Here is a 14,371-nt window from a genome sequence, read left to right as displayed (position 1 = left end):
CATACATCTGGACAAGGAGGCTTGTCCCAAGCAGGGCACTGGGAAAAATTCTTGGAGCTGCCTCCAGCTTAGAGCTAGAGCTTTGACCTGAGCCAAACCACTAACTAGGCACTGTTTCAAAGTCAGTTCCTGTGGAAATAAGGCCAGCAACACGTCTCTGCCTCAGTGTCCTCCTTTTTAATCTGTTTGTAAAACAAGACTGCAGAACAGTTCATAAGGGATTAGGAAAGACTCATTCATTTGTATTTAAAGAATATCAGGATCCTTGGAGAAAGTTCCTTATTAGAGCAATAATGAATACAAAAAATAATAACAATTCTGTTATCACTGGGAAATTGCAGGGATTTGGTCAGCATCACTTGACTATAGCTTTATTTGTCCTGTGGACTACAATAAAAGAACAAATCATCCTCTCTAAGTATTTTTGAATATGGAGGATGAAAATTATATATTGCAATCTTTTAAAAGAAAATTAAAACTTTAACTCTGAGGTGTGTGTAATAAAATGGCACTTTAATTCTCTAGTGTGCCATGCAGGCTTCTTCTGTTAATTTATTCACTTCTTTTCTTTTTGTGCTTCATGTAATATTCTGAAGTTATTAATATGGCAATATATTTGACCACAAAAACCTGCCTTCTAGTGTTGTTAAGATTGTGAATTAACTCCACAATGGAAGGCATTTCTGACTTCAAGGCAAAGAGATCATGCTTGAGATAAAATGATTAACAACATTACAGATATGCAAGAACTTTTAGCAGAAGGTTTTCCCAGGTGTCTTGCCATTATATGTGTATAGGCTTAGGTCTGTCAAGCCTGTGGGACTCCAGCTGTCAGTGTTGTGTCTCTGTGGTGCAGACACCTGTGAACACCACACCTGAGCTGCTGCAACCCCTGGGACACAGCATGATTCCCCCTGAACAGCACTGCAAGCACTGGTGTGCTTGGGATACCTTCCAATGCCCAGTGAGGGTGCTAGGTGCCAGGCTGGGGTCCCTGCATCACACCTCCCACTACAGCACATGCTGCAGAACCCACTTCATAAGGAGGCACCTCAGCCCTTAAATGACTGGTATGTCATCTGTCTTAGCTGGGTAACCAAAACCCAGCAGCAGCCAACAGAAAGGAATTTGGTGGGATGAGTTCAGTTCAGTGCAATTTAAACCATATCTTCATAATTCTACAAATACTTCCAGAACTAAGATGTGGTCCTAGAAAGGTCCCATCAATTTCATTTGTATCTCTGAGCTGCATCATCCAAGGCTGACACTGCACCTTGTGGTGATTGTTGCATAATGCCTGGACATTACCAGTGCCGGCCTAGGTTGTAGGTACCTGAAAATATCTCTTCTCATCTGACTCATTCCCTTATCACTGTATTTAGGCACTTCTAGGACTCATCCTGCATCAGTGGTACAGTTTACACTCAAAGCACAGTGTAATTAATGGGCACAAGTTCAGGACTCCCTCTCTGTGAGGTTTTGGCAATGAAAGGCAAAAATTGGGGAACACCAGGTTTTTGCTAGGGGTAGTGGCTAGGATTAGTATCAGGCACAAGGAAAGAAAGTAGTTAAGGAGAAGCTAAACTGAAACTGTGCATTGTACACACAGCATCAGAGTTACTGAGGCCTCAGCTCTGCTGTGGATGTAGCATGCGCTCCTGGGGCAGCCTGGAGAGGCTCTCTTGGCAGAGGGCTATAAGGAGCAGGGTTTTCCATAATGCTGTGTTGGCTCTGGTCTGTGTGTCTCTGGTCTGTGTTGGCTCTGGTCTGTGTGTCTCCATGCTGGTGGGCCACACTCATGCCTCCAAAATGTCTGCTTCATGCTCAGCAGTTACAAAGGCACACATACGACTGGGAAAGGACCAAGAATAGTATTGTGTCCTCACATTAATCCATTCTGAATAATGTCTATGGTGTTTGCTGTCACCTCAAAACAGTTGTAAGAGTAGATTAAAGAAGGTCCAGAGAGTAGAAGTGCAGAGCAATGCAGAATATTTTCTTCCATCAAAAAGACCATCGGCTCCAGTGCTGTTGTGTGAGCCTTCACTTGATACCTGAGCTCCTTGACTCTTGGCACAAGCAAAAGAGTGGTTGGTTGGTGTTGTCTTTGCCAAGAGCCAGGCAGAAACAGGTTGCATCACCCTAGCCCTTTGCTGAATTTCTTCTGGAGAAGAATGAGGTAAAGTTAAGGTGAATTTTTCACTCAGTGAAGAAGAATTGAACTATAACTACTCACTCCCCTCACTGCTTCCAGGCAGAGAGCCGCTGAAGTGGGGTCAAGCCATGGCCATCCTCCCCTCTGTCCCCCAATCCTTGTGCTCAGCACACTGAGAGATGAGCACATGCACTTTTTCCAGGGCTGTCAAATGAACAGTGAAAGGAAACAGACTTCAAGACTCATTTAATTGGAAAAGAGCACCTGTCTTTTTAGGCGAAGGCAGTGTTTGCTTGTCACTCCTGTCAACAGCGTGTGCTCTGCCCAGAAGGCTTTTTAGGCACCTGAGTGTGTTAGGGGGAGCTGTGAAGTCATGATGCAGCACACAGAGTGCTGGCAGCCCTGGGGCAAGGGGAGGTGGGTTCAGTGTCAGCGCTGGGCTATCACTGCCAGCACCACTCAGCACCCCTGGCTCGCTCCAGATGCTGTGGCCTGGCCATCTCACACTGTCCCAGTCATGGTGGGGGAAGGAGGGCCTTGGTACGGGCAGATTTTCTCTGTGCAGAAAACTGGGTATGCATCTCTTTAGTTCTGCTTTCTGGGTGAAATGCTATTTCCTGACTAATTATGAAATGAAATACAAACCTGCCTGCACTGCGTATATGAACTTGTCTTGCTCAAATTTGCCAGCAGTTTCAGTGTCCACCAGCTCTCTCCCTCTTTCCAGCCTAGCTCTGAAATCCTGCTGCATTGCAGAGGTCAGGAATGACATTCAAGTCTTAGGGCAAAGGTTGGTTGGGATGTGGTGCATGCCCAGCACCAAGGGCGTGACAGGGCTATGCACAGGGCTTCTCCAGCAGGGTGACAGCTCAGCGTAGTTTGCTTTGGAAGGTTGGAAGAAAGTGACTTAGAGGAGAATACTTAATTTGTTTAGGTGCCTTTGATTTGATCCTATGAAATCATAATCTGTTCATATTTCCTGCTGGAAAATTCACAAGGCATATACAGAAATAGAACCACACCTCAAATTTTAGAGGAAAAACAATGACTTTGCTTTTACTTCTGCTCCTAGTTATCCCTTTATTCTTTTCTTAACTTTTTAGGACTTTGTCATTATCACTACTCCCTTTAAATCTCCTCTGGTGTGTGTTTCTTTTGTATTTCCTTGCTCAGGGGATCTTGGCCATTGCTGGGTTTCTGTCCCCTTTCTAGGGCCAGAGTCCTGCCACCTCTCTTCAGCTGTCTCACTGCTTGGTGCCTGGGCTAAGCTGCTCAGGAAGGCTCCTCTCTCGTCTGCCAGGTGTCCTGAGATTGTGATTCTTCCTTACAGGAAGAAGGGCATTTCAGGTATCCCAGAGGTGTCTGCTAACCTCCAGGGATGAGGAAAGGAGCCAAGATCAGTTTAAACTTGTAAAAGGCCAGCAGTGGGTGTGATGGATTTTGTCCACCGGATCTCACCTTCTTGCTCATACAGGATATTTGGCACTAGAGCTTTTCTCTACCTCACATTGTAAACTATTCATGCATCCAATAGTGAAACAAGTGTTCTTAAGTGTCTCTGTCCCCTTAGGGTGAATTGTTGCATTCCTGTGCCTTTCCAATAATAATAAATAATATCTTCTATTTATAGAGCTTCAAAGTTTCCCAAAGAGCCACCTTTGAGATGGAACATACCAACAGTTAGTGCATAGCAACCCTAGACAACAACTTAAGACATATGAATGTATCCAGTTGAAGCTGAAGCTGAGATTTCTTTTGGCAGAAGATTATTGCAAAAGTTATTAATTATTATTGTTGTTGTTTATGCAGCTCTGGACCCAAGAGCAATAGGCACTTTTAAAATACTACCAGCAGTTAGAAAGAAGCACAAAGGAATTACAATCATACCACAGTAATTTGCAGAAGGCAGAATGTGCTAGTAAAAATCCTCCCTTGGAGGTTTTTCCATCTAGGACTCAGCATAAGCTGTTGAATAGTCCATAATGCCAGAAGAGGAGAAAGATGGCTTTTTCACAAGTTCCCAGTGTAAACTTTAGCATATAGTTTAGTTGCTCTGAAGGTAACAACATGACTACAAAGCATGTTGTAGGTGTTTAAGGGTGAGATCTGGAAAGAATTCCAATACAAGTATTTTATATGAATCTCTGTTTTGCAGGGTGATTTTATTCGAATTGACAGTGGTTGGGATTTTTTGTCTTAAGCAACAGGACCAGGTCTGGAGTACATAGGCCTGGATTTACAGATCATCTCTAAGTGCAAGGTTAGGTGTTTGCTCACTCTCGTACCGGCCACAGCAGAAACCACTGATAAACTGTGTGAATATTACTAAAATCACATGGACTTTACAAATTAATGTAGCTCAAATAGTAAGTAGAAGAACTGTGTGATTATATTGGAAGTATCTTGTAGAAGCAATGAGTCTGCAAATTATTTTTGAAGGAACTATGAAATTTCACTACTATTGGCTACTACTACTATTCACTACTATTACATTGATGGCAAAATAAATGGTAGAGCTTGGAAAGGTGTAAGGGAAAATGTGAACCAGGACACTGGAATTAACCATTCATCAAGGTATCTAACGCTGACCAATACAAAAATATTTTTATTTAAACGGTGTTTCATTTTTATGCATTTTGATACACAGCACCCATTAATTGCTTTCTTTGTCTTTTCTGTTCTTGCACTGCTAGCATGGAAGTTTTGTATTTTTTTTCCTTCCATTGTTTACCTAAAAATCTCTACCTTCTCAGAATGGGTAGAGATATTTTTTCAATGGAGATGTTTCACACTTGTCATGCTCAACTAGGCTGAAAAGGGACTGGTCCAAGATCTCATTAGCATCCCTCCTGCGAGGACAGCACAAACTCCGTCTTTGAAGCAATAAGCAAGCAGAGCAGGTTCCAGCTCCCACTCATGTCTGTGGAGTGGTTTCTGTTGATTGGAGATGGCTCAGCTGCATATGCCAGGCTGCTTCTGCAGTAAACATCAATTTCCAAAATACCCAGCTTTCATGTGCCATTTTGAAATGTCTGAGAGGCTACTGTCCTTTGATGGGACTGGAGTATTGAAATCAGAGGGACTTGCCATCCCAAGTGACATGGACACTGTTAAAATTGTTGCCAGTGGAGACATCAAGCCTTGCCTCTTTGTCCAGGCCTGCCTGCATACACAGTCATTTTATTAATGGATTTCAGATACACATTGGATATGGGAATTGCTGCTGTGTTTTGAAACAGCAATACTTTCTGTCACTAACTAAAAGATTGCAATGAAAATGCATTTCAAGCTTGCAGTGCTTAAATGCTTCAGTCTGTGCTGTGTAGTGAGTGTAAACCCTTCTGAAATCAAGGAGAATATCTGTATGAGTGTCATTATTGATCAGCTAAAAGCCTTGATTTTGTGAACATGTTGAGTTTTGTTCCTAAGAGAAGAGTCCCTAATCTCTGCAGGAAGATAATTAATCATGTACCTGTTTGTGTTAGCATTTTCACCAGTAATGATTCCATTATTGTCTTATATTTATCTTTTTTTGTCTAAAACACTTTTGTAAAGTTTAAAGGAAACCAGTTGTGACTTTTTTGAAAAGACAGTATTTCTCTTTATTCCCATTATATTTTTATTCAAATATTTGACATCATGCATTTTCTAATGAGTTTAGCAGACTAGAAACATTCAAAAAATGCCTGAAGGCAGTGGTTTATATGATCATAATTCAAACCATGTGCCTGTTCCTTAATGGAATGAGATTAAAGAATTATTCTGTTTGCATTTGTCAGTTTATTGATACCAGCCACTTTAGTACATTTCATACAGTGACTTTCAGTCCCAGGAATCACTTTACTGCTAGGACTAGTCTCTGATTACCTGGGACTCATCTAATTGATCATCATTAAGGGATTGTGACATAGTTTTTAGGCCTGGGGGAATTCTTAGGGTGTTTTCTGATGGTGTCTTCCTATCTACTCCACATATATCACTGACTCCATTTTCCGAGTTCAGCTACAGTGAAAGTATGAATATCCATCCCTGGATGCCCTGCTTGCCCGATTCCCTGGGCAGATTTTGCCATGGACCTTTCAGGCAGGTCCTGGGCTGTGTCAGGCAGCCCAGGTGTGGTGCAAGCAGAGGAGCTGGGAGCGATTCCTGCAGAGCAGCAGCACGATGCAGTTCTGTCTCTGAACGCTCTGTTTCGGTTTCCTCGCTTTTCTGCAGTGGTTGCTTTCCTCTTCTTCATTTGGCTCCTTTCTTCTCAGTCATTATTTAGCACTGTTCTGCAGAGAAGCACATTTGCTATCTTTCAGGCCAGGTTTTTAGCTGTTCTTGGCCTTGCTGTGTTAGCGTGAATTCCTCCCTCTAACGCTGATAATCTCACTGCTCGTTAATCTTCCATTCCTGACATTCAGCAAAACCTTGAACAATTGCACATTGGCTTTTTCTGAAAGGATGGGCATGAACTTCTCATTCTCTCTCTAGTGCTTTCTGGTTTACTGAATGCTGATTTTAGATTGCTTACTTTTCTTAAATGTGACTTAAAGTCATATCATTTTAGAGCAGTGGTATTATAATTACTCGGATTACTGGAATGAGAAATGCAAACAGCTGTGTTGCTTCTTGCAGTTAACTGGTGTGCTCTGATCTTCTGGGGGACTGGAAGCAGGTTAGGCAAGTGTGTTTGCTGTGGCTTGCATACTCCTGGTATCTCTTTTTCTGCCAAGGCATGCAAAAATGAAATATTTTCCAAAACCTTAGTGGTTTCCAATAATCCTTTCCTGAGAAGGATTCTGAGCTAGGGAGAAAGCTGGTTTGAGAAAGAGGAAGTGCAAATTTGAATTCCTTCCCTGTCTAATTCATAGCTGGGCTGAAACCTTTCTCCTAAACCAAGCTGGCCTCCCCTTCACTGTCCACTGGTGCTCCAGTACAAAACCATGCAGGGAGGCATTTTGCACTCCAGTATCTTCTGAACACATTTTTCAGGACTCTGAGGTTTTGAGATAATGCACACATGCTTTGATACTTCATTGACTGCTGAGTAATAAAATTATATTATAAAATTGTTTTCTTCTGCTGTGCTTCACTCTTTCTTCTTCTTGGCCCACAGAAAGTGTATTCTACAAACCAGAAAATGAAAACTCATTTAATTCAGGCAAATCATTAGACTATAACAAGTTTTTATCTTTTCTTTCTTCACCTCTTATCACCCAGAGATAAACACACATTTGAACCGCAGTACCTCTGCAGTACCAGCTGAACTGCAGCGTAACACAACTTCCTCTCATAATGCAGCATACCACAACTTCCTCTTGTCATTTCCAGCATCTGGGGGGAGCCAACCCTGCTCACACTGCCCAAACCCCATCTTTCAGCTGTGAAGGAACCTGGGACAGGATAGGGATGGTGATTCTGTGGAAACTTGCATGGGAATTCATCCAATGTGTTGTGTAAAATGCAAAATACTGCATGAAATCTGGATGGAGGTGTGTGGGGCTGGAACAAATATCATAATGTCTGGTTCACCTTGTCTGTGGTGCGGTGAGAGAGTGCAAAGGACTCTGAGAGCAGCCATGTGACACCTCTGGAGGGACTAGACTTCTGGCTGCCTGGGCTCTCATACGATCCCCTAAAAATAGCCCCTTATGGTTCCCATCATTGTTTGTCCAGCTATTTTAATTAGCCTGTGGTCTCCAGCTTTTGCTTTGCAATTTGTAAGTGGGAAACATTTACACTAGGCCAGTAACCTCACATTCTTCCAGCCTTTTCTGAAATTAGATGGATTATAGCTATGTTTATAAATTACCTAATGCATTTGGCCTAGTATCTCTAAATGTCACTGGCTTCTACATAATGTTTCTGATGAGAACTAATTTTTAGATCACTCAGATTATTTAGAGGTATTTTTTCCCTCATCTGATATGTCACAAGTGTGCTCATTTCTTAAACTTGAGTTGAAAGTCTGGTTTATTGCATGTCCCGGCACAGGCTGAACCTCTCCTGCAAATTGCCAAGTGCTGTCAGTTTTTGTTGACACATCCTGATGAGAAGGGAAAGATTTCCAAGGAAAATCAATGCCCAGAAGGCAGATAGGTACTTAGCATGTTTTTTGGCTATTTTAGGTAGTGCAAACCCTTTTAAAAATGGGCCCAGGTAGAAGAGTGCTTTGCAGGTTTAATCTTTACTTGTAGAGTAATTTAGCCATCTTCTGCTGTTTAACATTCTCCATAGTTAGTTTCTTTTCTGCCACATCTATCTTCCATTCTTGGCAGAATGTTTAGTAGTGAAGCGATCATGCAAAAGCATCTTTCTGGGGTTCTTTATGTGTGATCACTCTACATGAGGTGGCTGCGTTACTGCTAAAAGCATGACTGCTCCTGACTGAAAAGTCAGTTTGATTTGGGGGAAATAAGCAGGGTGCGGTTGTGATCGACATCCTTGCCAAAAGAGTCACTGAGGCTGTGTTTTTAGAGTCCTTCTAGTCTACATTCTGTTCCCAAAAGCCAAAAGAGAGATGCTGAACCCCAGCCTGGAGCCATGGTCGGGCACTTCACAGAGTTTTAGGATGTGTGTTCCGGGCTGGAATCCAGACAAGTTGTTTCTGAGTCAGCTGAGTCTGAGTGCTATTGATGGCACAGCAGCAGGGACAGGAGATCAGGAGACCAGAAATTCTTTTAAAATTGCATTTAAGTTCTTATTCAAAGATGGACAAAAAGATGGTGGAACCAATGTCTGCCAGTGATCATAAATGCAGTCAAATCCAAAATGTAGCAAAGTTTTTTGGTTTCATAAGAAATCTGATTTCAGAAAAGAAACGTAGCAATTTTTTTAGGAAATAATATCTTTTACTACTTTCTGAGGGCAGGATGAAAATAATTTTGACATTTTATTATATTGAACTCCATATTATAGAATTATGAAAGATGAAATTAAGGAAATATTTCTTTTTCTTTAACTCTTCTCAGATTTCTTCTGGAGCTTCCTTTTGCAGAGACTTTTTACTTTGCAAGGCTTCAAAGCTTCAATAAGGACAAATAGGAAAAAAATACAAGGGCTTAAAAAAAATTCTCTCCTTGTCAGAATTCTAGGAGTCTGTGGCGTTGGGACCAATAAACTGTATCTTCTGGCAAGGTTTGAAGGAGTAGACCTGGAGAGAGGCTGTGGATGAATCCTGAATCTGTCTCATTGCACAAATTCTGCACAAGGGGGGGATAAGCAGCCTTTCCAGAAAGGTGGAGAAATGGCCCCAAGGGGAGAGGCCATAGGACTGCCAGTGGTTCTCAGGTACAGGGGACCTTTATGTTCTCACCTACATTTTCTTAGCTGGGTCTTCCAGGATAGAATTTGGTTCAAACCAGGATGTGTAAGAGGCTGGACACAGAGAAGAATATGACCTGTCATTTCCCCTGGTACCAGGTGCAGCACAGCCTGCATTGGCTGATAGGAGGTGCTGAGCAGAAAATGCAGCTTTGATCTTGTTCCCCTTTGGGAGAGAAAATACCTTTATCAATACTTCCCTGGTTCATGGCTTTTGTTTGGCTGATACGACCCTGAGGCTGCTCAGTCCAGCCAATGTTCTACACCCACCTGCACTCCTTGTCCAGTGCCCAGAGATCAAGTTATTTCACTCACCATGACAATAGCCAACAAATCATTCAATCTGTGGCTGCCAGGTAAGAACTGAAGCTGCCTTGCTCTGCTGGACAAAAAGTGCTGTAAGCAAACAACTGAAAACTCAATATAGTCCTATTGCTCTCATGGGTTCCTAAATAGACCCCTTGCTTGTTAATGCCATGAGAATTATAAAACATTTAATTTCTACAACCAAAGCAGTTTGATGCTTGTGTTTCCTAGTCCAGGGTGATGTTTTCATTTCTGTTTATAATCAGTTCCACTTTTTGGTTTCCATGTACCAGGGACTTTTTGCATGTGATTGGTGCATTGACCCCTTGGGGTCTGCATACTGCTTCTCTGGGGTTTGCAGCTAAGGTAACAAAGGAAAAAGACTGTCTCTGTCAGTAGGGCAGAACTCCATTTATTTCCCTGGAGAAAGTGTTGGGATGGGATACAAATCAGAAAAAGCTGAAAGCTACTGTTCTTGCATAAGGCTCTCTTGTCAGAATTCTCAGCATTGCCAGGCATATGAAGTTTCAAGTGTGAGTGTGAAAGATGGAGTTCATTATGCATACAGACATACGTACATTTTTCATTGACATATTTGTGCAAATTGCATACTGTTTTCATACAAGTTTAAAATTTCAGTCCAAATTGCTGTTTACAAAAGTTCGGTGTGATCTGTTATTGCTCTGCATTCACTGAAAGGAACCAGCAGGAATTTTTGCTTTTTAAATTTCCTGGGAGCAGGATAACAACATCTAAGTGCCACTGGGTCGTGTTTGCTGTGTGGTTTTCAGTAATTTTCCCCAGAAGTGGTTTTATTTTAATGACAGGCCATCTGATCCCAGATTCGCATGTGAACACTGAATTAGCAAATATATCTATTTATTATCACCGTATTTGAATAAGCTTAATGCCTATCCCAAGATTTGAATCCTTTCAAAGCTGGAGTCTGTGAGCCACATTTATCCTGATAAATAGTGTTAACCCCAGCCGCTTTTGTGTGAGAGGCCTGTTTTGGATTTTGCAAGCAATCAGCCAACCTTCCTGCATTAGCAGTTACCATTTCCATAGGGATCTTTCTAGTTGCGATTCAGCCTCTCAGCAGTTCACAAGTTCAGGGCTTACAGAAAGCAGGGTTATACCTGCCTCTCTTCATAGACAGCAGAGATGTGTTTATTTTTAGCACAAGTATTCCAGAAATACATTCCTCCCCCCCTTTAGAAATGTGTGGGAGAGACAGACACACATACAGACAGTTTTGCCTACGTTAGTGGCAGTTGTTGCCCGAAAACTACTTTTTCCACTGTCCCCTGTAATCCCAAACATTTTTTTTCAGTGTGGACCAGTTCTCTCCAATGTCTCAGTCCATAGGTGGCATGACTCATGGTACACCAGACCTTTGTGCATAAGTGCTCTTACAGGTGCAGAGCGTGGGGAGCTGTTGGAACTGTGTAGTTCCAGGCCAGAACTTACACTTAGAAGTGCCCTGATGTTTGGCAAGACCAGCATTACGTTTGGCATGAGTTAGGAGAAACACTTGAGCACCAAAAGCCCATACCAGGACTTTAGGAGAGTCATCTTTGCAAAATCTTCCTGCTGGAATCTAATGTGAAAAAGACCCCTCTCTCAGGTTGGGAATTCAAAGCTGATGGTTGCTTTAGAGAAGGCAGGTCATTGTCCCTCAAAGAAGGGGCAAGCCCAGGCTGCTCTTGGATCTCAGGTACAAGTAGTTCATCACAAATGTCCTGGTGCTTGGAGATTCTCAGGCAGCAGATACTGCATGGGTTTTGCCTTGGTCATGATGTAGCAATGTAATTAGCAGCTCTTTTTAAAATGCAAATGACCACTGGGTTCATGTGGAGTCCTGTTCTGCCATGGAAGCAGGGGTTGGGTTGTAATTACAGGAGATCCTGCTCTTCATTTTGCTGTAGGCTGTGATTCAAGTCAAACGTGATGCTGAACCCCAGGAGTCCCATGACTGCAGTAAGGAACTGTGTGCACACAGCATGGCACAGGGTGCCATGCATTGTTTACATCTGCCGTACAAAAACTTCGCTTGTTGACTTCATGGCATATTTCCCCCATTATCCAACATCCTAGTGCAGCGTGCCAAATGAAACCAAATGCTGGCATGTGCCTTCCAGGAGGATGGCTGGTCTTGTTTGCTTTGGAAGGACAGTGGAAGAGGTCCTTACTCCAAGAACACTAGCTACATTTGTCCAGCCTTGATGATGAAATGAGCTATTTATGAAAAAGCACCCATAGGACAGTAATGTGTTACTCGTGTGCATATGTACGCAGTATTTTTAGTGATGACCCTAATAAACTCTTTGCCTCCCACCTGTAGGTACAAAACTGCAGTGCTCTGAGCTAGGATTCACTGGCAGCAGCGAGCCCATGGCACAGCATTGCTTTCTGTATTAGCTATCTCTGAAGAATTACCAATGGCCAATCTGAATGTAAAAATAGCTGATGACTGTTTGTTTCATCTGTCTGTTACTCGACACCGCGTGGTTATTCCAATACGTATGTTTGCCTCTTCCCCACCATGATCTCCGTTTGGTTTCCCCTTGCCTGATAACTATTTAAATACATTTTACTAACTTTGGATTCCTTGCTCATTTCACTTCACCTGGCTGGGCAGGTCAGCGAGGGCTCAAGGGTTAGCTCCTCTACTTTTATAGTTTTATTTATTTTTCAGTCATCTTTTTTATTAAAATAACCATGTTCAGAAGAAGAGCCCGACACACATAAATAATGAGAACTGCTAATAGTAAGCAGGCTGCTCTAAAATGTGCTGGGGCTTTGACTTAAGGGAAGAAAGCACAGCCCTGCATTGTCTCTATCAGGAAACTGGAGCACAGAAGGTAAGGGGGAAGCATATGGGTGTTTTTAAAACAAGGAAATTGTGAAGAATGGTGGTTTCTAAGTGTGTGAATGTGTGTGCACTCAAGGATCAGTTGTGTGATTGATCAGATAGGAGAAATCCAACAGCTTTTAAATCTTTTCTTTAGTGATTGGAGGTAGAATGTCCTTTCATTTTGTCTAGCTTTTTTTTTTCTCAGAGAAATGCAGGATTGTCTCTGAAAGTCTGTGTGTGGAAAGAGACTTACACAGAGATTTGTTTGCAGTGATTACTGTTTATGACATGCAATTATTTTGCAAAGGGGCATGATCTTTTTAAAAGAGCACTAAATTGATATGAAGCTCCATTTAATTGTCTTGCACGTTGTGCTGTAAGCAGCTTTAAGGAAATATACATTAGTTTTACTTTCCAGATGATTACTGCTTACAGATAACTCTTAAAAACTTCAGTGATTTGTATAGAGTTTGGAAAGCATTTATGTTTCTTTTTTTGGAACAAATAGGAATAAAATAATTTAAATATTTTATAAAAAGTAATTACTATGCCACAGAGCCTGAAAAAGTAAGATAGTTCAAATACCTATGCAGTGCTAAGAGGCCACTATAAATGACTGTGACTATGACTTTTATCCAATTTTAATTATTGGAAGATTTCTTAAATGGCATAAGCTTTTCTGACTCCAGTTGTTGCAGAACTTCTTAGTCTGCTATCCCAAGGAACTGCATTTTATTAGTCTAGCAGCAGAACTCAGCAGCAAAAAAAGAACAGAAATAATTAAAATTGAGCCTGAGAAACCCAACTGCTTAGGCTTTTTAAAATGGCTTGTGAAGAGGCAATCTGATTAAATATGAATAGAGAAAATTTTACAGCAGCAGACCAGAGTGACTGGTTCACACTGACTTTGTACAGTGCCAGCTAGAGGGTTCCTCTCTAGTCCTTTGCCATTTCTGGGAGAGAGGCAGGGGAGAAGGAACAGAGAGACAAGATAAGAAGGACAAATAAGCTTTCTGGACAGGATCAAAGTCTGTGGTTCTCTTTCTTCACTTTTTCAAGGAACTGACCTTGTAAAAAGCAAATTTCCTCAGTTAATGCTTGCAGGATGAGGTCTGTGACAAATACTAAGAAGTAAAAGATTCCCAGTACACTGGAGCCCCAGCTACATTTCTCCATCCTTCCACGCCAGTCATTAGGAAGGTATTTATATATGCATTCTCAACTTAGTTACCAAAACAGTTGTAACTTGAAGGCCACAGCTGGGTGGAGGTTTGCAGGTGTAATTGCATCCCTGCACTGTAAACCAAAAACACACAGAAATTTTGCTCTGTAGCCTCTTGCTCCTACCTGCTTCTGTGAAATGCTTGTCTCACCTGTACTTGCATTACCAGAGCTGTGGAAAAGGTCCACAAAACTGTTAATCCCTCCAAGACCAGAAACAAAGTCAACTAACCCTATGAGCCATGTTGGCAGAAAATACCACACATCTGTATCAGTCTTCCTTTAGTCCAGCTGAGTTTACACACAGGGAAAGTTGCTGGCAGAGGGAAATTCTGCAAGTGGTTTTTAGCTGCAGCCTTGCCTGCAGCTGGGGTGCCAGGTCACACAGAGCTTTGGCTACTCCAAGTGAGAGGATGAGTTCATTGCTTTTAGAGGTAACTGTGCAGTGTTTGAGGTTGTGTTGCATTTGGGGATCAGCTGTCTGTGAGCCAGCTGACAGGTGTGTGGGGAAAGGAGCATAGTGG

General features: G+C 42.1%; 1 protein-coding gene across 4 annotated transcripts in view; it reads left to right on the top strand.

The window, feature by feature from the left end:
* The window catches only part of C8H10orf71 (chromosome 8 C10orf71 homolog), a 52,692-nt gene that overhangs the window by 18,311 nt on the left and 20,010 nt on the right, over positions 1-14,371 (top strand). For 2 of the 4 annotated variants that reach the window (XM_032116604.1, XM_032116605.1), the window contains exon 1: positions 12,299-12,633. The exons of the other annotated variants lie outside the window; for them this stretch is intronic. The gene's annotated coding sequence lies outside the window, so the exon portion shown is untranslated. Of the gene's footprint in view, positions 1-12,298; positions 12,634-14,371 lie in introns of those variants that run through there. 4 annotated transcript variants of the gene reach the window in all.

Source organism: Corvus moneduloides, chromosome 8 (genome assembly GCF_009650955.1).
Source record: "Corvus moneduloides isolate bCorMon1 chromosome 8, bCorMon1.pri, whole genome shotgun sequence".
In the NCBI taxonomy this organism is placed as follows: domain Eukaryota; kingdom Metazoa; phylum Chordata; class Aves; order Passeriformes; family Corvidae; genus Corvus; species Corvus moneduloides.
The sequence above is the reverse complement of the archived record's forward strand: the minus strand, read 5'-3'. Positions and strand labels throughout refer to the sequence as shown.